This window comes from Pelodiscus sinensis, chromosome 7, assembly GCF_052426305.1.
Source record: "Pelodiscus sinensis isolate ZL-2025 chromosome 7, ASM5242630v1, whole genome shotgun sequence".
NCBI classification, from domain to species: domain Eukaryota; kingdom Metazoa; phylum Chordata; order Testudines; family Trionychidae; genus Pelodiscus; species Pelodiscus sinensis.
In genome coordinates this window covers 10,705,765-10,731,254 of record NC_143058.1, presented here as the reverse complement: position 1 = coordinate 10,731,254, position 25,490 = coordinate 10,705,765, and the positions used below count along the sequence as shown (strand labels likewise).

Sequence of the window (25,490 nt, the reverse complement as noted above, 5' to 3'; positions counted from 1 at the left end):
TTATTAAATAATGCTTAACACTTACAATAACCCTTTATATCTCCAAAGTGCTGTACAAACACTAACTAATTAAAGAGACACACTCAACCTAGAAATAATGCTTCTGTCTGAAATCTGATTTTTCTCTTAGGGCCCTTACAAATAACACTTGAGACTGTTATGATAACAAGAGCTATGAAGAAAACAAGGGGATAATTTTTCCCCCTTCCTTTTTGTCAAAATTTGGATTTGATGGAAATTTTGGGACGAGCTATAACTAACTGTAAAAGAGAATAAAAGAAAAATAATACTCCTCAGTTTGCTTATTTTGTACCTTTGACAGTACTTTGTGTAGAGTCATTTTGCATGCTTCCTGCCCTGCATAGTCTACCAGTCCATTTCCCCCTTTGGTTTGTGTGTGTGTTTCATGCAGAAAGAAAAAGAGAGGAAAAACATGGGGAAATGTGAGTTCAGGGGCACAGAAACTGTCAGGGTTTTTCCAGGGTAGGTGTGAAGTTGGAAACTACTTGAAATTCTCTTGTGAAACTGACTATGGTTCAAGGTGGTGTTGGGGCTCAGAACACTCCTGTGAGATAAATAATTTAGACAGAGAAAGGTGAAGAGTGTCCAGTAACATACAGAAAACCAGCTTTGGCCTTGGGGTGGCTGGGTATGACTTGATTGAAGGCAATGTAATGGCAGCTATTTGTACCAGGGTTGAATTTAGCCCAGAGAGTGAGTGGCAGAGCTAGGATTAGACCCTAGTTCCCAATTGCCAATCTTACATTTAGTGCAGTAGATTATGCTCAAGAATGTTTATAAATCTCTGTGGCTTTACAGTTTAAATCTTCAGTACATCATAAAATAGATAGCTGTCTCTAAATTCCCAAGGCAGAGCTTTGCAGTTGTGCTATGCTGAGACTAATGCTTGGAGTTATGTTTTGTCTTTGCCTCCTGTTGGTTCACCCCCTCCTGCCCTTTTTGCTTTGAGACATAGGTTTGACCAAATCTAGAAACTCAAAACTGAAGTTTAAACAAATTTTGCCTGATTTTAGGTTGAATCCATATGATGCTTTGAGGTTTATAAGTTGTCCATCTAAACATGTATGTTGTTTGGAGATAGTGACCAAGTTTTAAAAGTTTGAATCAGGACGGTTAAGGCAGAGTCTTAGAGGAAAGTTTTATTGAGAGTTGAGCAGTTGTTTGACCAGTGGAAGCTCAATGATGGGTGGAAGCTACCAGCAATTGCTTTCTCAGCCAAGAACATCTTTTCCCACTAATGTGTGTAAGAGTGAGCCCTGGCTTGATCATTCGTTTTGGGGGCTGTCGCAAAAAGGGTTCCAAAATTGAAAGTCAGGTCCTGAAAAGAGGGAAATGGGTGGATGTGAGTGGAGGATGATCATCCCATGTTTAGAGCAGGGTGGAAATTGTGTGAACCCTGGGAGATGTTTTGGAAAAACTTGGCTTAAGTTTAGGGTTGTTAACAAAAGGAGAAACTAGGCAAGTTTTGCCTCGTTTTGGGTTTTATGTAGGTTCAAAGTTTGGGAATGTTTAAATCTGGGGGTTTGATTAACTCTTCAGAGAGAGTGGTAAGTTTACACTTTGATCTAAAATTGTCTACAATTCTGAGATGTTCAGATCTCTAATTGTTTGGTTTTGGTTTTGCCTGGTTTCAAGGCTTTTGTGAAAGAGCCAGAACTTCTAAGCTCATGTCCTTAATTAATTTTTGTTTTTTGGAAAATAAAATGAAAATGTACATGCTTCATTTAAGCATCATTGCTTTGTGGTAGGGCTGGGAATGAGAAGCTCAGTATGCAGGCTGCCCTGGGGAGAGAAGACTATTCCAGCTCCCTCTCACTGCAGCAGCTCGGGGCCAGGTGAGAAGCACCTTTCCATGCTTCTCTGCCAGAGTAAGGAATGCAGCAAACTGTGGACTTTTCCTTCTCTCCTTGATGAAGGGGAACAGCAAGCAATGTTCCCTTAGGACCTGGGAGAGTGAGAGGCTTGGGGCTGGGGCAGTCCCCAACCGGGAAGGGTGAGCCCACAGCCAACCCCTTTCACTTGCCTGGTGATTCTGTCTTTTTTCTGTATGGTTTTCTGAGAAACAGTCTCATTCCAGGCACATGCCATTTTCCTGGCACAACCAAACCCTTAGCTTGCTTTAAGTTATGATAAGAGGAAGCGGTGTACTGAATGTGGTGGTCCTAGTTCTTACCATTTAGGAGGAGTTCTTGAACAGACATACACAGACAGACCATCTCAAATATATAGTAGATGCGGGAGGGAGAGATCGGATCAACAGTGTCCTCCAAATCCATTGCCAAAGGAGGATGTCAAACTCTTGTAGTTCCTTCTATTTGTCTCACTGCTTAAAGGGGAAATTGAGGTCACTGCTGAGTTGCCGGAAGTGCATAACAAGAAGTGTGTGGGGTCCCAGCAGCCACATGAGTTGATTGTGCTTTAAGGTCATCCCTGAGAGGCAGAGGTGACCACTGCAGGAATGAAGCACAGCTTTGGAATTAGCTACACTTCCAAAGAAAGGGCTGCGTAAGTATTCAACACCACCCCCAATTAAAGCAATCAGGAGATGTGGGGCAGATCTCAGTTATTGGTGAGAAATAGGCATGTAAAATCCCGGTTAATCGGTTAAACCAGGATTTTCCAACCTGTGGGTCGAGATCCAAATATGGGTCACCATTACATTTCAAAAGGGTTGACAAGTGTCTCCCCAGGTGGCTCTGCCTCCTCTCTTTCCCCCGTTTTTGAATTGCCTTGTGTCACCAAGTCTTCCTGAATTGTCAAAATACGTCCCCATCTGGAAAAGGTTGGGAACCGCTGGGTTAAACCTTAGGTTTTATCGGGTAACCGATTAAGTGGGGTTCCTGCTCCCAGCCCCTGCTCCCAGCCCCCCTGTGTGTGGGGGCAGCTCCTGGGTACCAGTTAACTGGTTACCCATTCACAACCCTAGTGAGAAACCGACTGGGGGGTAAATCAGCCTTTGCAGTCAGAGTGTCTACTTCCCTTTACTCTGATATAAGCTTGAAAGAGGGGGGACATTTTCCAAAGGTGAACAGCTTGCAAGGCTGAGGAAATGTGCTATTGTGATAAAGAAGCCTTTGACTGCCGTGAGGCTTCGTTAATTGCTGTGAAAGATGAGATGTTCAATAGTGCCATCAAAGGCCCTCAGTCTTCCGTTCCACCTGGGCCTAGGTTGTAACTTTGACTTTCTGCTTTGTGCCACAGTGAAAGAATACTTCAATTTTCCCTTTGTCATCTTTGAAAGTCAAAGATTATCATTCACAGATGTAAAAGATGGTCCTGTGATTGAGGTGCTAAACTAGGGCTTTGTCTATACTTACCAGTAAATCGGCACTTCTCTGATTTGATGCAGCGGGTGTTGATTTAGTGGAGCCATTGAAGACATGCTATGGCCAAGTGCCAAGGGCCGAGTGCTTTCCCATTGACTCCAGTATGCCTGCTTCCTGAGAAAAGTAAAGTAAGATGATGGGAGACTTGTCTCGCATCAATGCAGCATGGTTTAGACATCGCAGAAAGTTGACCTAAGCTACATCAACTTCAATTACGTTGTTCTCATAACTAGAGTAGCATAACTGATGTTGACTTACTGCGGTAGTATAGATAAGGCCTGGGACTCAGGAGTTCTTGGTTTTATTCTTCGCTGTGCCACGGATTTACTGTGTGACTTTAAGCAAATGACTTCATCTCTGTCTCCATTCCACATCAGTAACATAATACCCTCCCACTCTTTTCCTGTCTTGTCTATTTAGATTCAAAACCTTCAAAGCAGTTGCCTAGCACAGTGGGATGCCCATGTGATACAAATAATAACACTACTGTGGTATTTACTTAGAGAAGACTATCCTGAAACTTGAGGTATGCTTCTGATATTCAGGGGTGTTTTCTAAAGACAGTGGGTCTAACTTTTGGGACAATTTGTGCTCAAATCTCCTCTGTAGCACCGGGACTCACTGTTGCAACATTGCACTGTCAGCATGTGGTGATGTTACTTGAGTGATGGGAGTGTGTTATGAAACCTTCACAATCTCTAAGGCTATGTCTAGACTACATCCCTCTGTCGGCAGAGGGATGTAAATGAAGCACTTTGAAAGTGCAAATGAAGCCGGGATTTAAATATCCCATGCTTCATTTACATAATCACGTAATGGCGCTCTTTTGAAAAATCGCTATTTTGAAATTGAAACCACAGTCTAGAGGCAGTTCTTTCGAAAACGGGGCACATTTTTGAAAGATGAGGTTTACAGTGCTTCATTTACATCCCTCCGTTGACAGTAACTGGGTGAAAATTCACCTGAATCAAATTTGATTGTATCCCCACAACTTGAGCCTGGCTCCCTTAAAGACTTGCGGAGGTTCTCAACCCCTGAAGTAATTCTGTGATGTGTTCCAGACAGAAGAGTGGTTTACCACTTAGGGGGGAAGCCATAGTAATCTTCATGGATGTGTAGACTGATGCTAGGCAAATCCGAGGGTTCTGAGATATCACGGAAATTTTGCTTAGGGTTTCTTTCAAAGGAAAACTTCAGAGACACAGTGTCACTTGGACCCAGAACTGGAAAGAATTTCAGTCAAATCCCTGTGTCCTGACACTGCTAAGTTTTGCTGGGCTGTAATTAGGAGATGGTGTATAACTATTCCCTGTTGCTGTAACTATCATGACATTGTGGTGATGTTATTGATTTGTTTCCAGTAGAAACTGCTTTCCAAACAGAAAATAAATCTCTGTAGGGCAAAGGATCATGTTAATCCACCAGCAAGACAAAACAGGGGTGAAAGATAGGGGGAATGGGAGTACTACACATATAAAATGGGAAGATGATGGTTGACCAGATCTCAATGATGAAACAAATTTAACGGCAGAATAGTTTAGAAAATTGTATGTCTATAGAAAATGTCCTTTCACCTTACACCCATGCTGCTCTGGTGACTTATAAGCATTCTAGTGGGGAGAGACCCCCTTCACAACACCTTCTGTTAGTTCTGCAGGACACACAGCTCTGTGGTAAAGGCACTTGCCATGGAATTGTTCCGTATAAAATGAGAAATGGCTCAGAACTCAGATGCTACACACTTCTGAAATCTGTTCGAGTCTTCGTGTGGAACATTTTAAGGGATTTTGCAGGGGTTTGTCTTCTTTGATTCAGACTTGGCATTAGTCCTATCATAGCTCTGATCAGCAGCCTCCCTCTGGCTAATGGGACTTAAACAATAGTACTTAAGAGGGAAGTTACTGTGTTAAATAACAAAGTCACATAAAGAATTTACCTCCAGCTGTGCGTAACCATGTTGCTATAATTCCATCAAGGCGTGCTGACAGTGACATCAGAAATTGTGAGTGCCAAACTACAGTGTCTTGTTGATCTCCTCAGCACTTACAGATTTGTAGCCTTAGTCTGTGTACATTTATAGAGGGTTGTTCATTTCTTTCAGTCCCTTAAAAAGGGGTCTGTAAGTATGACAGATGCCACATTGGTGTCCCCTGGAGAATGAAGCCCTCTGCAACTCCATGAAGCAGAGAAGCAATGCAAGCGACTCTCAATGTGTCCGAAACTTCACCTAGATCTGACGAAGTGGGTTTTGCCCATGAAAGCTCATGATGATACTATAGATTTGTTAGTCTCTTCGGTGCCACAGGACTATTCATTGTTTTTAAAGTTACAGATTAGCACGACTGCCCGTCTAAGACACATCTAGGTATGTGAGACTAGTTCCATCTGAGAGTGCGTCTACACTGCAGCATTTTTCTGGGAAAATGGCCATTTTCCTGGAAAAACAATACTTGCGTCCACACTGCCATTGAGTTCTTTCGACAGAAAGTCGAAAGAACGGAGGGGTTTTCCAGACGGTGGTAAACCTCTTTCTATGAGGAAGAAGCCTTTTTCCGAAAAAGCATTTTCGGAAAAAGGCGTGTGTGGATGCACAAGAGGGAACTCTTTCATAAGAAGAGGCCTCCAGGAAATAACACAGGTGCCCTGGTGACCACTCCATCCATACTATTCATGCTGTCTTTCAGAAAAGCACATTGCTTTTTCATTGCACTTTTTCTGTGTGGATGCTCTCTTTCAAAATAAGCTTTTCCAGAAGATTTCTTCCAGAAAAGCTCCTTCCGAAAGAAGCTTGAAGTCTAGACATAGCCTTATAGGCTCATGGGTCTCTTGGTGAAGACCTCAACTATGGGTATGAACTACTATGAGCTGTCATTGCTTCTGGCTGTGGGGCCACCTGCCTGTTGAGAACTGGGTGGGAATCAGTGACTTCCGTAATGCTGTATATCAGACTCTCACAGTTCCTGCTCAGGGTCTCTATTGGACTGTCTAAATGCTGATGGAACCCAGAGGGGAGCACGCCCATGTCTGCCTAGGTGGCAGTGTGAGCCAGTAATCTTAGGGTGGAGTCGGTAGGTGGAATGAAGCAGGGAGAGGGAAAGGCCTCTGATAAGATTCTATTGAGCCCTGTGGCAGGCCAGGCTGTGGAAGGCTGTCTTGTGTAATGAGGAAATGATTGGTCTGCGGATGATTCGGTGTGCGGAGCTCTCCCACTCTGCTCTGAGCCGCCAGAATGGGATGGTTGGAGATTGCTGGTGCAGAAAAATCATAAGGCTCAATAGTTTTTCCTTGCTCTGCCAGGGGAGGTCAAAGTGCCCTGCTTTCAGACACGCCCTAGGAGCTGCGAGAGCTGCCCAGAACCAGATTTCACCCCCCCCCCCCCTTGGAAGGAAACACATCCTCCCTCACTGGGAAAGCATTAACCCTTAGAGGACCTTCCTTTGGCCCCAACAGGACCCCAGCTGCTTTTCCCTGGACTCTCCCAGGAACTCCCCTCTGCCTTGTTCATAGCCACATGCACTCAAAGCACTGCACGCTGGTCTCCCCACTCTGAAAAGCCAGATGCCTCCTCTCCCCTCCTGACTCCACAGAGCTGCTAACCTGCTCTGACCAGCTCCTTGTTTCGCTCTGCTTCCCTGAACGTGTTCTCCTGGCAGATCTTCTCTTTGTTTGTGTCCAGCTTGAGCATTGGGTTGAAAGCCGGTAGCAGAACAGGTGGAAGACCTGGGCAGGGATCTGGAAGGTGTGTGAATTGTTCTGAGCTTATTCTGGTCAAAAGGGGGTAAGTCATTTCGCTTCTCAGGTGCCCTGGAATCTTTCCCTCCCTTCTAGCATAGTGATTCCCTGCCTGACTTGCACAAGTGATTACAAACTGCAGGCAGGGAGCTGTTCCAGCCCTGCAGGGGGCTTGCTACGGACAGGGGCTGCTCTTGTCCAGAGCAGCCTCTGTCCCTGGCGGGCCTGGGTGACCAGCAAGCAGGGGCTACTCTGGTGGGGGCTGGCAGCCGGCAGCATCCCCAGCCTCAGCGTGGGTGTGCGACCTGCTCCAGCTGGGCTAAAACAGTCCCTAGTCCAGGATCCTGCTTTAGTCGGTTAACCGCTGGGCAATCCTAATGTTTAACCGGTTAACTGATAAACTGGGATTTTTACATCCCTAATTTCAGTTATCTCTTGGGGCTTGATTCTCGTTAGCTCCTCACCTGGGTAGTGTGTTTACACTTCACGCTGCCTTAAACGACTACACAAAGACAGAATCTGTCTCAGTCAGCAGAGAGAGTCCCAGGAACAAAGGAGTGACCTGAAGATCGGTCCAGTCCTTCGGCTTGTGAATGCACCTTTACCTATCTCCTCAGCACTTTCTCGGGATCAGCGGGATCAGCACTGACTCACTGAAAGAAATCACTTCCTTATGTGCTGTAAGTGGATATTTATTGGCGGACAGCTCAGTTCATGTTCCTGGCGAGGGAATTTTGGCCAGCGGCAGTTTCTGAAGTGGCAAACAGAAAGAAAAGAATGCAGACGACAGGGAGAACCAAGGTCCATCCAGGAATATTTTCAGGCTTTTTTCCCCTCATCCATTTAAAAATGGCCTCTAGCCAGGGCATCTCTGTCAGGAACCGAATTGTATCTAGTAGACTGTTCATAGAAATCAACTATAGTGATTTGCTTAGGATTATAGGTATGGTCAGACTGGGTCAGATCCATGGTCCATTTGGTTCTGTACCCCGTCTCTGACATTTACTGAGTAGCACCAGATACTTCAGAAGGTGCAAGAAACCCTACAGTAGGCAGATGGGTACTAACTTGCTCACAGTGAAGGTCTCATCCTAACCTTCAATATTTATGAGTTAGGCTCAAGCCAGGAAGCATGTGGATTTTTTTTTTTACCTCCCTTCCAAAATTCCTCTTTTTAATTTTTTGGCTAGCATTAATTAGTACAGTTCTGGATGTTCTTGTTTAAAGATTCTTTGCATCTTGCTAAGTTCATGTGGCAATGAGTTCCAAAGCCTAATAAAAAGTAATAGGGTAAAAAAAGGCAGCACAATATACTGGGAGTCAGATCGTCTGTGTTCTCTTCCTGGTTCTATTGCTGACTTGCTGTATCATCTTGGGCAAATCATTTACCTTGCCTCAGAATGCCTTCTGCAAAATGGGAGTGTTAGTTTTCACTGGTCTCATAGGAGTGCTGTGAGGCTGCATTAATCTCAATGCAATGCTTTGATATTCATGACTGAAAGTTGTTATTATATAGTCTGAAAGATCACATGGTATTTCCTAGGAACTCAGCTACTGGGAGCTCTGTGTTCAGATGGCTGCATGGCCTGCTTTCTATTTTTGTTTCATGCATTACATTTTGGGAGCTTTAGGGCTTATGTCTTACATACTTGGAGAAAAGTGATGTCCAGATTTGTGCTGTTACCTCTTAGCTTGTTTGTATTTTTGGCATGTACAGAAAACATGTTGATTTTGCAACGGAGATGAGCAACCAAAACAAGCAATTCCACTTGCAGACAGCCCAATCTGGGCTCAGAATTATCCAGCAGCTTCTCTCTCACTTCCTCTATCTCCCAGCACAGTCTTTTGTTCTTACATTCTGCCTGCCTCCATCAGCTCCTTGGCATTTTCTGTTCTCATTACATGGCTTTGTCCTAGTCAGCATGTGAAGTGCTTAACCCACACCTCCCCCTTAGCATACTGTGTGGTTCTGCTTTTAACCCTTTCTGTGCAGAGCTTCCATCTCCCGTATTTGTACCAATAATTCATAACACACATTTCATTAGCACCTTTGCCATGATTCTGCTTTGCAGTCTGCAAATTCCACAGCGGCTCTTTCTCCAGAATGTTTTCCCTGTCTCCCCTATTGACATAATTTCTTTTCAACCTCCTCCCTGAGGAGACACTGTTCATTCACTGATGTATGGAAGCTTTATATCTTTCCTAGCTTCCCTGGGTTTTCATAGCAGGGGCATCATTTCCCCTCTTGGCCCCTGTCTTCCCTAGACACTTATACTTTGCATTTCATTTAAATTCTCTGCCTCTTAAGTCATTTCTCCCCCAACACCATCCTTTTGTCTTTTCTGTCTTGTTTCTTGCTTTCCCAGTCCTGCTCTGCCTTCTCCTACACAGAAAAATAGAGATTGGGCCTGTCTTTTTAAATTGTTGCTATAGAATTTATAGGATGCTTAAATGCTTTTCTCCTACAGCATGTTATTTTTTATTACATTCTGTAGATTTTAGGATCACGTCTGTATAGCACTATTGCAATTCTACCTATTGGTTTCATCTCTATTAAATACTGTAGGACTTTTCTGTAAGCATAGCTATGCAGACACAAGAGAAATATTGACTTTTACTTTTCATCTTCAAAGTGCTTTCCAAATATTAATCTTCACAATAGCCCTGGGGACTGAGTAAGTATTGTCATCATTTTCACAGATGGGAAACTGACACACAGAATACTTTAACCAAGGGCAAAAAAAAAAAAAAAAAAAAGGGAAGTCCTTTACTTGTACTTCTAGAGAAAGGTTTGGATAAGTATTCATTTGGATAAGTACTCCTACCCCCTGGCTAAGTATTCATTTATTTTTCTCCTCTAGGTATGTTGTTCTGTAAAACTTGCTCCTATGCACGGGCACCTCTGCCTTCCCTGGATGGAATCCTAAGTTGTCAGCATTATGTCATGAGCCCCATATGTCTACACTGGCACGTTTTGTCGACAAAAGCTGCCTTTTGTTGACAAAACAATGAGGGTATGTCTACACTACAATGTTAGTTCGAACTAACGGATGTTAGTTCAAACTAACATTCATAGCCGCTACACTAGCACTCCGCTAGTTTGAATTTGAATCGAACTAGCGGAGCGCTTAGTTCGAACTAGGAAAACCTCATTTTACGAGGATTAAGCCTAGTTCGAACTAGCTAGTTCGAATTAAGGGGTGTGTAGCCCCTTAATTCGAACTAGTGGGAGGCTAGCCCTCCCCAGGTTTCCCTGGTGGCCACTCTGGCCAACACCAGGGAAACTCTATGACCCCCTCCCGGCCCAGGACCCCTTAAAGGGGCACGGGCTGGCTACGGTGCCCGTGCCAGGTGCAAGCCTGCCAGCACCCAGCCAGCAGACCCTGCACCTGGCACGGCACAGAGCCACCCACCCGATGTCCCCCAGCCCACCCCCTCTTCCTGGGACCAGGCTGGCGGCTCCCGGGAGCTTGCCCTGGTCCGCAAGAGGCGGGCACCTTCCTGGGCTAGTGCAGACATTGTGGACCTTGTCCACGATCTCCGCACTAGGCACAGGAAAGTGGCCGTCTAGGGCAGGAGAGCTGCCAGCCTGGCCACCCAGGAGCAGGTGTGCATGAAAATCAAGGGGGTCCACTGAGACCCCCGACCCTGAGCCCTGAGCTTACAATGGCCGTCCTGGGTCAGACCAAAGGTCCATCTAGCCCAGTAGCCTGTCTGCCGACAGCGGCCAACCCTAGGGACCCTGGAGGGGATGGACCGAAGACAGTGACCAAGCCATTTGTCTCGTGCCATCCCTCTCCAGCCTTCCACAAACCTTGGGCAGGGACACCACTCCTACCCCCTGGCTAAGACTACTCCATGGACCCAACCTCCATGACTTGATCTCACTTCCCTTTCAACTCTGTTCTAGTTGTAGCCTTCACAGCCTCCTGCAGCAAGGAGTTCCACAGGTTAACTATTTGCTTTGTCAACAACAACTTTCTCTTACTAGTTTGAAGCCTGCTACCCAGTCCTTTCCTTTGGTGTCCTCTAGTCCTTCTTTATGGGAACTCATGAAGAACTTTTCTGAATGCACCCTCTCCACCCAACCCCTGCTTTTAGAGACCTCTATCCTGTCCCCTCTCCGTCTCCTCTTTTCTAAGCTGAACAGTCCCAGTCTCTGTAGCCTCTCTTCATCTGGGACTTGTTCCCAACCCCTGATCATGTTAGTTGCCCTCCCCTCTCCCAGCCTTTCTCTTCCCCTCTCCCACCTCCTTTTCCCAGTCTCCCCCAGTTTTGTTCAATAAAGACAGAGTCAATGTTGGAAGATACGTTATCTTTATTTTGTACATCAATAAGAAGGGGGGCTAGGGAAGGGTAAGTGGAAGGAGGTGAGGGAGGAATGGGGTACGAGCCCCCGATGGGGAGGACTGGGCTGGCTCTGCGGGCTTCTGGGGGTGGAAGCTCTCCTGCAGCCCCCCAATTGTCCCCTCTCCCCAGATGGCAGCCTGCGGCAAGTGCAGCCGGGCTGATGGCCGAGTGCTGTGATGTGCCCAGTGTGGGTACTCCGGGCAATCCAAGCCAGGACTGCCTTGCAAGAGGGGCACCCCTTAGAACTGTGTGTCCGGGGTGCGGGTTGGGACCCTTTAAGCGCAGCCCTTGGCTAGCCTGAGACAGCATCTCCACGCTCTAAGTCCTCCTCTGATGCCCTGCCGGCACTGCTTCCGGCCATCCTTAAGCCCTGTTCAGGGTCCACTCAATGTGGACTTGCTAGTTCGAATTAGCAAAACGCTAATTCGAACTATTTTTTAGTTCTAGACGCGTTAGTTCGAATTAGCTTAGTTCGAATTAACTAATTCGAACTAAGTTAGTTCGAATTAGCACTGTAGTGTAGACGTACCCAGAGAGGGTTTACACTGCAACGTGACTTTTTTTGGGGGAAAAACATGCAGTTTTGTTGACAAAAAGCTTCTACCCCTGCAAGAAGCTTTTGTCTTTCCCCTCCCATTATTGTCGACAGAGCCAGCATAGAGTCTGCTGTTTGTTTTGTTGAGAGAACTGGTCAGTATCCCACGATGATGGCTGTGCTCAGTGTTTTCTGAACTCTGCTGCACCCCTCCCCTTTCAAAACTCCAGGAAGTATCTGACAACTGAGTGAGCTGCTCTCTTTGGGGGACAAAGAACAAATTATTGGAGTGCTTCTGTTCTGCACTACACTGGAAACACTGTGGCAGGTAGACTGCTGCTGCAGGGGCAGGGCGGGAGGGACTGCTGCTTTGACAAGGGATGTGACTAGTGACTCCTCTAGTTGCTTCCCCTCCCTCCCCCCATTGCTGCCTGTGTCAGAGAGAGGTAGCAAGCGAGCAGGATTGCCAGGTGTCCAGTTTTGAACCGGACAGTCCAGTATTTCAGCTTTCTGTTCGGGAACAAATTGAGAAAATATAAATGGGAAAATATAAATGTCCGGTATTTTATAAATAAGATGTAATGTAGATTTTGATGTCAAGTATGTCTGGGATTTTTGTTGAAATACAAGCCGGGGGGAGCCGGAGCTGGTGCTGGGAGAGCTGGCTTAAAAGCCGGTCCCCCCCCCCCCAGCATTATCTCCATGGGGAGGGAAGGGATGCTGTGTGGAACTGGCAGCGCTTCTGCCTTTGAAATGTAACAAGAGCGGGCTCCTGCTACATTTTAAAAAGCAAAAGTGTGGCGGGGAGCATGGTGGACTCATGCAGGGCTCTTGAACGTTTCAAAAGCAGGGAGCATGGTGCCAGCAGGGGGCTGCTTGAGTCCCCTGCTGTCTCCATGCTCTTCGCGTTGCTTCTGCCTTTGAAATGTAGCAAGAGCTGGTAGGGATCTTGCTACATTTCAAAGGTGGAGGCGCCCTTATCGACTATTCGATTAGTTGATTAATCTACATTTAACATCCTAGCTTTGACATTCCTCAGCATGGAGAGCTCAGCTCCCAGGGAATCCCAAGAAGTACGGAGATCAACTCTGATTTCCCCTAATACTGCACTGTGCGATGCTTACCCGCATTGCTTTGCTCTGTTGAGAGGGTGCTAGCAATGTAGCCATGAAATGTTGACAACGGGAAGCAGAAAAAACAGTTTGACCTGTTTTCACTTTTCACAACTTGTGCGTGTTGATGGCACTTCTGTAGCCAAACCTTATCAGTGTAGCCAGAGCCTAAATGAAGATGGAAAGTGGTGGCGGTTGTTGCCTGCATTTGCATCTTGAGGATTTGAAGAAATTTGTGATTCTTTTTGTGTGCTGCTTTTTGGCATGGAGTTGCTCCACTTTGTCAAGTTTCATTAATCAATAATGAGAGGGTATATGAAGGGTATGGTGCCTACTAAAGGGGAAGTCAGTGACCAAAATGAAAAGTTTCAGTAACATTTAATCAGAAGACAGTTCCAGTTTCTTTCTTTTGGCTCCTGGAAGAGAAGTGCCATCTGCTAACTATTGTCAATGTGCTCAGAACGTCATGCGGAAATTGTATCCGCCCGTAAGTGTCAGATAGGTCTGCTGCTACCTGAACAATGTAAAATCTCTCAGGGTACGTCTACACTACAGCGCTAGTTCGAACTAACTTAGTTCGAATTAGTTAATTCGAACTAAGCTAGTTCGAACTAGCGCATCTAGAACTAAAAACTAGTTCGAACTAGCGTTTTGCTAGTTCGAACTAGTAAGTCCACATTGAGTGGACTCTGAACAGGGCTTAATGATGGCCGGAAGCAGTGCCGGCAGGGCATAAAAGGAGGACTTAGAGCATGGAGATGCTGTCTCAGGCTAGCCGAGGGCTGCGCTTAAAGGGTCCCGACCCCCACCCCGGACACACAGTTCTAAGGGGTGCCCCGCTTGCAAAGAAGTTCTGGCATGGAGTGCCCTGAGTGCCCACACTGGGCACATCACACCACTCGGCCATCAGCCCGGCTGCACTTGCCGCAGGCTGCCATCTGGGGAGAGGGAGTAATTGGGGGGCTGCAGGAGAGCTTCCACCCCCAGAAGCCCGCAGAGCCAGCCCAGTCCTCCCCATTGGGGGCTCGTACCCCATTCCTCCCTCACCTCCTTCCACTTGCCCTTCCCTAGCCCCCCTTCTTATTGATGTACAAAATAAAGATAACGTTTCTTCCAACATTGACTCTGTCTTTATTGAACAAAACTGGGGGAGACTGGGAAAAGGAGGTGGGAGAGGGGAAGAGAAAGGCTGGGAGAGGGGAGGGCAACTAACATGATCAGGGGTTGGGAACAGGTCCCAGATGAAGAGAGGCTACAGAGACTGGGACTGTTCAGCTTAGAAAAGAGGAGACGGAGGGGGGACAGGATAGAGGTCTCTAAAAGCAGGGGTTGGGTGGAGAGGGTGCATTCAGAAAAGTTCTTCCTGAGTTCCCATAAAGAAGGACTAGAGGACACCAAAGGAAAGGAATGGGAAGCAGGCTTGAAACTAGTAAGAGAAAGTTGTTGTTGTTGACAAAGCAAATAGTTAACCTGTGGAACTCCTTGCTGCAGGAGGCTGTGAAGGCTAGAACTAGAACAGAGTTGAAAGGGAAGTGAGATAAAGTGATGGAGGTTGGGTCCATGGAGTCCTATTAGCCAGAGGGTAGGAGTGGTATCCCTGCCCAAAGTTTGTGGAAGGCTGGAGAGGGATGGCACGAGACAAATGGCTTGGTCATTGTCTTCGGTCCATCCCCTCCAGGGTCCCTAGGGTTGGCCGCTGTTGGCAGACAGGCTACTGGGCTAGATGGACCTTTGGTCTGACCCAGGACGGCCATTGTAAGCTCAGGGCTCAGTGTCGGGGGTCTCAGTGGACCCCCTTGATTTTCATGCACACCTGGTCCTGGGTGGCCAGGCTGGCAGCTCTCCTGCCCTAGACGGCCACTTTCCTGTGCCTAGTGCGGAGATCGTGGACGAGGTCCACGATGTCCGCACTAGCCCAGGAAGGTGCCCGCCTCTTGCGGTCCAGGGCAAGCTCCCGGGAGCCGCCAGCCTGGTCCCGGCAAGAGGGGGTGGGCTGGGGGGCATCGGGTGGGTGGCTCTGTGCCGTGCCAGGTGCAGGGTCTGCTAGCTGGGTGCTGGCAGGCTTGCACCTGGCACGGGCACCGTAGCCAGCCCGTGCCCCTTTAAGGGGTCCGGGGCCGGGAGGGGGGCATAGAGTTTCCCTGGTGTTGGCCAGAGTGGCCACCAGGGAAACCTGGGGAGGGCTAGCCTCCCACTAGTTCGAACTAAAGGGCTACACAGCCCTTAGTTCGAACTAGCTAGTTCGAACTAGGCGTTAGTCCTCGTAAAATGAGGTTTACCTAGTTCGAACTAAGCGCTCCGCTAGTTCGATTCAAATTCGAACTAGCGGAGCGCTAGTGTAGCGCATAGGAAAGTTAGTTCGAACTAACGTCCGTTAGTTCGAACTAACTTTCTAGTGTAGACATACCCTCAGTCTCTCAGCTCCAGATTCCATTTGATCAAATGCTTTGGAATCTGATGCTATTACCTTCTGAAAGGGAGAGATGACTTGAATTACAGCCTGTCTCAGTGAGATGTGTTGCAGTCTTGCGTGAGTAGAACTTTCAGGCATAATCCAGGAATGCAGAACTGGCTCCTGGTGTCACCAAATAGTTGTGGTCCTTCCCAGAACAGACTTTTCTTCCCACCTTCCTCTAACCTCTGGGGCAGATTCTCCATCTACTAGAGTTGCTCCTCCTGATGTACTCCCTTTCCTGAGACTTGAATCTTTCTTTCACATGTGACATCCCAGCTGTGCTCAGCAGAGAGCTATACTTTGCCACTTCCTGTTACCTTGCCCTAATCCATCTCTGACATTATCTTTGCTAATTGAGCAACGGTGCTGCATAGTATATTGCTGGGTATGTGTGATAAACTCATGACTTCAGCATGTTAAATGACAGTATGTACAATGTGGGTTAAGACCTACGATATTTTTAGTTCTCTGTTCACCTACTGGGTTCTTCACTGTATTGTTCTGGGAAATGTAGTTGCTGAGTAGCAGCGTTTGACTTGTCTCTTGGAAAGTTAGGTTTCCTGTCAGCTTTCGGAATTCTAGAACAACTTGTTTTCCCACTGGTAATGCGCTCAAGACTTCAGCTCCTGTTCACTTCACCAGAAGTTTTGCCTATCTGCCCAGTCCTGAAACTGCCCCTTAAGTGTCATATTTAAAAGATAGGCAAGGTGATGTCTTTTACTAGACCAGCTTCTGCTAGGTGAAAGGGACAAGCTTTCAAGCTCTACAGAGGTCTTCCACCTTGTTTCTGTCATTTCCTGGGGCCAATCTGACTACAACAGCACGTCAAACCATGTTTTTAAAAATAATGGTGTTAGGCTACCGATTTAAATTGAGCCTGGGCAGTAGGCACAAAAGTCTTAGTCATCTGGCTGCATGGATGCTTTAGTTCAGTGGTTCTCAACAAAGGGGTACATGTATCTGTGGGTAAGCAGAGGTCCTTTAGATATTATCCCAGGCATTAACTAAATCAATGCAAACTAAAATTTCATACAATAACTTGTTTATACCAGGGAATATACTATACATTGAAATGTACGTACATTATTTATAGTAGTTTTACTTACTTTCTCATTTTTACTTTATAATTATAAAGTAAGCAGGTTTTCAGTACTAGTGTGCTGTGATACTTTTTGTATTTTTTTTGGCCTGATGTAGTAAGCAAGTACTTTTTAAGGGAAGTGAAACCTGGGGTGGGGAAAGGGGTGCATAGGACAAATTTGGCCCCTGCAAGCGGTACAGTAGTTTGGAAAGAGTGAGAGTCACTGCTTTAGTTAGTTCCTGATAGTTCACAGGGGGAGAAAAAAACCCTGGTGGTGCTAGTTGTCAGTTCAGTGGAGAAGCCATGTATTGGTTTAACTTTGAAACTTTTGCCCCTGGAGTTTATCCCTCCAAAACAGGACTGGAACATGCAAGGGCAGTGTGGAAATGCCGGCATTGGAGCTGTCCATGTGCTCTGTTCCAGTCTAGAGGTCCTGAAGTTGAAAGGCTCCAGTGCCAAGCTCCTGGCAAACCAGTTCTCTGATCCTCTAATCTACATTTGAGAGTAAGGCGGCTTTAGGATTATGGCATCTGATTTCTGGACAGGTGATATGGATTCCATTCCTAGCTTTGCCACAGACTTCCTGTGTGGCATTGAGGAGCAGAGTGCTTGTTCGCAGTGTTGAAAACCACAGATGTTCAAAACCCAATGAGTCTGGTCCCCAATACCATGAGATTGGTTTTAAAATCATGAGATTCAAATCCAGAGATCTTAATTCATGGTTCATCATTTCAGTCTTTTCTCTCCAGATCAGAGAACTAGAAACTATTTAAAAAGAAGGCTGAGATTTTCACATGGGAACATGACCGAATGAAAGGGATTTTTTTAAAATCACTGAATTGTGCAAAAGTACGGTAAAATCAGAAGAGCTGACCGACAACCCTGTGTAAATAAACCTTGTCCCATTATTTTTCATCATAATTCAGAAATAATGTATTTCTTTCTGTCTCTGTACAGCAGGGCCAGCTCTGTACGGGGGAAAGCACGGTGGCCGTCGTGTGTGTTAGGCTGCGGGGCTGTGCTGCGTGGCTTCTTTTTTAAAAATTTGCTCTGATTGGCCAGCCTTTTTTGGTCTCCATGGATTGGCCAGCTTTTGGGAGAGAATTGAAGGGGTCCGACAATGTTTTCTGCTCTGATGGGCAAAATGGCTGGGGCGATTCCTGATGTACCCATTTATTATCAGCATGACTGAGGGAAAACAAATAAGCAAAGGGACTTGCTACAGCTACCTGGAGGTGAAGTGTCTTGGTGCAATGGCGAACAGCATGGTAGTGGCAAAGCTGGGAAAGAACCTAACTCCTGAATGCCAGACTAGTGCCTGTAACATACGCCATCCTGCTCCTTGCTAAGGGCCTGGACATGCTGCCCTTTCTCACTTGAGTTATATGCTGAGTTCAGAGAGACTCCTTGAGTAAGAACTGTGTGTCTGAGTAATTTTATTCTTGCAGGATTAGTGCCATTATGCTTATATAAACAACCCCTTTTTATTTGCCGTTTAACTCGTATCTACAACTGTTAAGAGTGGTAGTACATTTAAAGAGGAGGCGTTCTTAAAAACAAAACATTCCCACCACCATCCCCAAGCTTTTCCTATTAAAACAAGACTACAATACTCACAGTTAGTCTTCTGGGGCAGGCAAGCTGTGGAATACAAGGCATTTGAGTGTCTATCAAGTTCATGGGAAAATGTGCCTGGAAGAGCAACAAATACACACTGTGACCTCTTGACTCTTAGCCCCGGAGCTATGATAAGTTTGCAGTAAGGCACTTGGTTCCAGACAGGAATTTTCATTGCTGTAGTGACGTAAATCACTGTCCGAATGAGGTCTCTAAGGCCTTTGCTAAGCCAGGATTTCTCAGAGCCACAGTTCCCAGGGGCCCCCCCCTCACCAGTGACAGTACAAGTAGAAGCTGTAGGGTAGACAGGGCTCATATGGCCTTATGCATTTTTACCACTGCGTCAAAGCAGCAGTGAACAAACAATGGTATAAAAGCCAGGAGTCTTTTCTACAATGTGTTCTCCACTGGTGGTTCTGGCTAGTTCTTTGAGTGCTTGTTCACATTGATTCCAATCAGGTGTGTGTATGCTGCATGCACAGACATTGGAACCTTTTTTCCTAGCAGCATCTGTCGAGTTGGCTGTGGAGTCTCCTGGAGTGGGGCCAAAATGGTACGCTTTATATATGACCCCACTGACTTGACCACCCCTTGTTTCCTTCTTATTGTCCATGACGGCCTGGGAACACTGTTCACTTGCTTCCAACCACCCTCGCCTATTGTTTGTACTGCTTCAAGTTAAAGTTAGTTACCATATATACTCGAGTATAAGTCGACCCGAATATAAGCCGAGGCACCTAATTTTACCACAAAGAACTGGGAAAAACTATTGACTCGAGTATAAGCCTAGGGTAGGAAATGAGCCAGCTACTGGAAAATGTAAAAAATGAAGATAGATACCAATAAAATTACATGAATATTTATTTCAAAGAAAAACAATAACCTAGCTCTGTAAGTGCAAAAGGGGGTCAACAAAAACAATATGGTATCAAAAATACCATAACTTTAAAAGTACAACAACCTTAGCTCAATCAGCAACCAAGCTAACACACAAGAGCTAAAATCCTTCAAAACTGGAGTTCTCCTCCTCATCATCTGTATGTCCAAACAGAGCTTCAGCTGGTGTGAGGTTATCAGCATAGACATTGTCATCATCACTGAGTTCACAGTCATCACCATCACTGCTGTCGTTCTCATACAAAGCGCTGTCTTCACTGCCATCCATAGCATTACTAATGCCACATTTCTTGAAGGCGCGTTGCACCAGGTCCTCTGGAATCTCTTCCCATGCATCACGAACCCACTGTGCTATCAATTCTATGTCTGGCTTCCTCAGATTTCCAACTTTTGTCAGTCGAGCTTGACCAGATGACATCCATTCATGCCACATCTTTCGCACACGGTCTTTGAAAGGTTTATTTAAACACATATCTAGGGGCTGCAATACAGATGTAAGCCCACCTGGAATAACTGCCAAAGTAACTTGAGAAGACTTTGCCAATTTTTTTATGTCATCAGATGTGTGGGCTCTGAACATATCCCAAACTAGCAATGATGGTTTTTTCTTTAAGGTTGCTCCTGGTCGTCCGTTCCAAATTTCTTCCAGCCATTTTTTTGTTCTGTCTTCATCCATCCAGCCTTTAATATGTGCACGCACTATAATTCGTGGTGGGAATTTGACCTTTTTAGGCAAGGTCTTTCTTTTAAAAATAATGACAGGCCGCAGCTTAGTTCCATTAGCCAAACATGACAGAACGACTGTGAAATGGTTTTTTTCATTTCCTGTGGTTCTTAGTAAAATAGTTTTGTCTCCCAAACTTGCCACAGTTCTGTTGCTTGGAAGATCAAAGGTCATAGGCGTTTCATCCATATTCCCAATATCTCCCAGGTCATAGTTATGGATCCTTCTTTGTTTTATGATGAATGAATGGAATGACACCACTTTTTCATCAAGGTCTTTTGGCAGCTTCTGTGAAATCTTCGTTCTTTGCCGCAAACATAGGGCAAACCTCTTCATGAAGCGGGTACACCATCCTGCTGATGCAACAAAATTTTCAATGCCTGGTGCTTTAAATTTGTCATCTTTAGCCATTTGAAGGGCACGTAAGCGAATTCCCATGCGTGTTACACAGTAACCATTTTGACGACACTCCATAACCCATTTATGCAATTCAGTCTCTAGAGCCCCATATGAAGTCGTTAAACCACGTCGAGCTTTTTTTGCCTTTGGAATCTTTTCCAAGTCAGCTTTCATTTTCCTCCACTCCCTTACTTGTTTTTCGTCAACACTAAATTCCCTACTTGCAATACTGTTATTGCTTTCTTCTGCTCTTGACACAACCTTAAGTTTTAAACCAGCTTCGTATGACCTGCGTTTTTGTTTTGGTCCAGGATTAGAAGTACCAATATTGGGATCCATTTCTAACAGGATAAAAAAAAGAATTTTTAGGATGGGGGGGCGCCAGGCCCCGTCCCTCCTTTTTGACCCCTCTTACTTCTCATAAGCCCCACTCCTTATAGAATCCACCCACTCCATCCCCTGTATTCCACATATTGTGTAAGGAGTATACAGCTCAGCGTCATAAGTTGAGAGAGATTGTATATTAATTAATGATCATCTAATAGATCTCACTGGACAATAAACTTTACATGCAGGGTTTTACCTTTTAGGACAAATTCAGTGCAAGTGCTTAAGAATTCTTGGTAGGAGAAATAAATAAATAAATACCGGTAATGTTAAATATTAGAAGATCACAACACAGTCCTCAAAGTCCTCCCGCCAATCCAATGAGCCCCTGAAGGGCCGCCTGCAAGAAAGCGCCCAGCACCAGCTCACGCGGCTAGACCCGGGGCGAGGCCGCTGGCTCCGAGCAGCACGTGCGGGCGCACCCGCAACCCAAGCAGCCGGCAGAGGCTCCGAGCGCCCCGCGCAGCGATGGCCCCCGACACATGGAGCCCAGCCCGCTCCCGGCAGCGCCCCCCCGCCCCGAGTGCCTCGGTTACCGGGGCCGGAGCTCCGGGCTCACGCGGCTAGACCCGGCCAGCGGCAGAGACGCGCTGAGCCCGCCCACCTCAGTTCTCGAGATGCTGACTCGAGTATAAGCCGAGGGGGGCATTTTTCAGCACAAAAACTGTGCTGAAAAACTCGGCTTATACTCGAGTATATACGGTAGTTAGTAGTTAAGTTTACTAATGATTTTGAGGGTGGGGTTTATGTTTTGATTTGTTTTTAATTAGTTTCATCCTAGTATAGCTCCTTTGAGGTGGCTGGGTTCATCTGCCCCATTTCCCGCCCAAGGCTGGGGGCTATGCTACAAGTCTAAGGCTTCAAGGCTTTTGGTTCATGCCGTAAGCCTATGTCTATTAGCGACCCCCACAGTTCCTGTTGATGTTGCCTGGGGGAAATGAATCCGGTGGAACATTTGTAAAATCTGCAAGGCATTCAAGCCATGCATGACAAAAGAATCATAGAATCATAGGACTGGAAGGGACCTCGAGAGGTCATCGAGTCCAGCCCCCCACCCTCATGGCAGGACCAAGCTCCGTCTACACCATCCCTGACAGATGTCTATCTAACCTGTTCTTAAATATCTCCAGAGAGGAAGATTCCACCACCTCCCTTGGCAATTTATTCCAATATTTGACCACCCTGACAGTTAGGAATTTTTTCCTAATGTCCAATCTAAACCTCCCTTGCTGCACTTTAAGCCCAGAAGGAGACTTTTTAACTAAAGCTGCACTTAGTAGTGGTCCCCAAGCTCCCGGCCTGAGTTCATCAGTGCGGAGCGCTCCGGCATCGGTGCATGACACGATGCAGGCAAAGAGCTGTTAAGGAGCGAAGGCATGGCAAGTCCCCGGCACCGCAGTGAGAGAGCGCGCTGCAGACCTGCTTAATCACTCCACTCCGCAAACAACACAAGAGGGGACACAGGTTGTTCCCCGTACAAGTCTTCCAGGTGGCCTATGGGCCAGAAATCCTCTCAGCATGACAAGGCAGCACCATTGACTCTTGCGGATCAGGCGCTGTTGAGTCTGGCACCTCCTCCATAGATTACAAGGAAGTGGAGATGGTCGAGCCTTCAACACCCAACACCTTTTAAGACAGCTAGGGTATGTCTACACTACCCTCCTAGTTCAAACTAGCGGTGTAATGTAGGCATACCGCACTTGCAAATGAAGCCCGGGATTTGAATTTCCCGGTCTTCATTTGCATAAGCGGGGAGCCGCCATTTTTAAAACCCCGCTGGGTCTAACCCCATGCAACGCGGCTACACGGGGCACGAACTAGGTAGTTCGAACTAGGCTTCCTAGTTCGAACTACCGTTACTCCTCGTGGAATGAGGGTGGTGCGGAGTCCTGGAGTGTGAGGCAGGGTGCTGGGGCCAGGGCCAGAGTGGTGCTAGGTGCTAGGGTGGATGGCAGAGCTGCCAAGGAGCAGGATAGGGATGGGGTGCAGGATCTGGGAGGGAGGTGGGGGTCGGAAGGAGGCCAGGTCTGGGTGGTAGGTAGGGTGCAGAAGCAGGCTGGATGTAGGGTGTCTTGCCGGGGGAGGGAGCAGGAGCAGATTGGGGGTAGGGTGTCTGGCTACGAGGGAGGGTGCAAGGAGGGGACTTGGGTAGGAGTTGGACCTCCCTGATCTGGTACCCTCTGGACCTGACTGGTCCCCAATGAAGGATTTTTGGACCAGGGGAAGTCATTTCAGGGCTCCTGGTTTTCCCCCTCCCCTTTCCCCCACTAGGCTTCTTTGCACCTCTATCCCCTGCAACCCAACTGAGCTGCCCACCCCTGCTGGTTCCCTGCACTTCCCCCAAAACCATCCCCCACAATCCAAGGGAGTGCAGCACCAGTTCCCTGCAGCCCCTCACAGCCCAGCTGAGCTGCCCGTCTGTTCCATATGCCCTCCTCCATCCACCTCAGCCCAGATGAGCCCTGCTCTGGTTCTCTGCATGCCTCCCCCACAGCACAGCCAAGCCCTGTTTCCCTGCACCTCCCACAAGCCCCACAAAACTGCTGAGCCAACAGCCAATTCCCTGCTCCTCACTCCCCTTGAGTCTAGCCCCGGTTCCTGACGCACGCGCCCAGCCCAGCCCCCTGGACCTCCCCACTCTGCAACCCAGCTGAGCTCAATTTCCTTGCACCTTCCCCCAAACCATGCAGACATGCTGAGCCAGTGCTGATTCCCTGCCCCTGACTCCCTCCCTCCCCTGGGCTGTGTCTACACTGAAGCGATCTTGCGCCAAAGCGACCACTCTTGCACAAAAACTTGCTTCCTGTCTACACTGGCCGTGTGTCCTTGCACAAGTACACTGACATTCTCATGTATGAAATCAGGGCTTCTTGCGCAAGAACTATGGGTATGTCTACACTACAAAGTTAGTTCGAACTAACGGACGTTAGTTCGAACTAACTTTAATAGGTGCTACACTAGCGCTCCGCTAGTTCGAATTTGAATCGAACTAGCGGAGCGCTTAGTTCGAACTAGGAAAACCTCATTTTACGAGGACTAACGCCTAGTTCGAACTAGCTAGTTCGAACTAAGGGCTGTGTAGCCCTTTAGTTCGAACTAGTGGGAGGCTAGCCCTCCCCAGGTTTCCCTGGTGGCCACTCTGGCCAACACCAGGGAAACTCTATGCCCCCCTCCCGGCCCCGGACCCCTTAAAGGGGCACGGGCTGGCTACGGTGCCCGTGCCAGGTGCAAGCCTGCCAGCACCCAGCTAGCAGACCCTGCATCTGGCACGGCACAGAGCCACCCACCCGATGCCCCCCAGCCCACCCCCTCTTGCCGGGACCAGGCTGGCGGCTCCCGGGAGCTTGCCCTGGACCGCAAGAGGCGGGCACCTTCCTGGGCTAGTGCGGACATCGTGGACCTCGTCCACGATCTCCGCACTAGGCACAGGAAAGTGGCTGTCTAGGGCAGGAGAGCTGCCAGCCTGGCCACCCAGGACCAGGTGTGCATGAAAATCAAGGGGGTCCACTGAGACCCCCGACACTGAGCCCTGAGCTTACAATGGCCGTACTGGGTCAGACCAAAGGTCCATCTAGCCCAGTAGCCTGTCTGCCAACAGCGGCCAACCCTAGGGACCCTGGAGGGGATGGACTGAAGACAGTGACCAAGCCATTTGTCTCGTGCCATCCCTCTCCAGCCTTCCACAAACAGAGGCCAGGGACACCACTCCTACCCTCTGGCTAATAGGACTCCATGGACCCAACCTCCATCACTTTATCTCACTTCCCTTTAAACTCTGTTCTAGTTGTAGCCTTCACAGCCTCCTGCAGCAAGGAGTTCCACAGGTTAACTATTTGCTTTGTCAAGAACAACTTTCTCTTACTAGTTTGAAGCCTGCTACCCATTCCTTTCCTTTGGTGTCCTCTAGTCCTTCTTGATGGGAACTCAGGAAGAACTTTTCTGAATGCACCCTCTCCACCCAACCCCTGCTTTTAGAGACCTCTATCCTGTCCCCCCTCCGTCTCCTCTTTTCTAAGCTGAACAGTCCCAGTCTCTGTAGCCTCTCTTCATCTGGGACCTGTTCCCAACCCCTGATCATGTTAGTTGCCCTCCCCTCTCCCAGCCTTTCTCTTCCCCTCTCCCACCTCCTTTTCCCAGTCTCCCCCAGTTTTTTTTCAATAAAGACAGAGTCAATGTTGGAAGACACGTTATCTTTATTTTGTACATCAATAAGAAGGGGGGCTAAGGAAGGGTAAGTGGAAGGAGGTGAGGGAGGAATGGGGTATGAGCCCCCGATGGGGAGGACTGGGCTGGCTCTGCGGGCTTCTGGGGGTGGAAGCTCTCCTGCAGCCCCCCAATTACTCCCTCTCCCCAGATGGCAGCCAGCGGCAAGTGCAGCTGGGCTGATGGCCGAGTGGCGTGATGTGCCCAGTGTGGGCACTCAGGGCACTCCAAGCCAGAACTTCTTTGCAAGCGGGGCACCCCTTAGAACTGTGTGTCCGGGGTGGGGGTCGGGACCCTTTAAGCGCAGCCCTCGGCTAGCCTGAGACAGCATCTCCATGCTCTAAGTCCTCCTTTTATGCCCTGCCGGCACTGCTTCCGGCCATCCTTAAGCCCTGTTCAGAGTCCACTCAATGTGGACTTGCTAGTTCGAACTAGCAAAACGCTAGTTCGAACTAGTTTTTAGTTCTAGACGCGTTAGTTCGAACTAGCTTAGTTCGAATTAACTAATTCGAACTAAGTTAGTTCGAACTAACTTTGTAGTGTAGACATACCCTATGATGCTCACGCTCAGGAATAAGCCCTTTTACGCAACTATTCTTGCGCAAGAGGCCAGTGTGGACAGGCAACATGAATTTCTTGCGCAAGAAAGCC

At 47.5% G+C, this 25,490-nt stretch overlaps 1 protein-coding gene across 8 annotated transcripts in view; it reads left to right on the top strand.

The window, feature by feature from the left end:
* SEMA5B (semaphorin 5B) overlaps positions 1-25,490 on the top strand; it is a 381,163-nt gene that overhangs the window by 71,030 nt on the left and 284,643 nt on the right. For 2 of the 8 annotated variants that reach the window (XM_089779661.1, XM_089779662.1), the window contains exon 2: positions 3,768-3,873. The exons of the other annotated variants lie outside the window; for them this stretch is intronic. The gene's annotated coding sequence lies outside the window, so the exon portion shown is untranslated. The remainder of the gene's footprint in view (positions 1-3,767; positions 3,874-25,490) is intronic. 8 annotated transcript variants of the gene reach the window in all.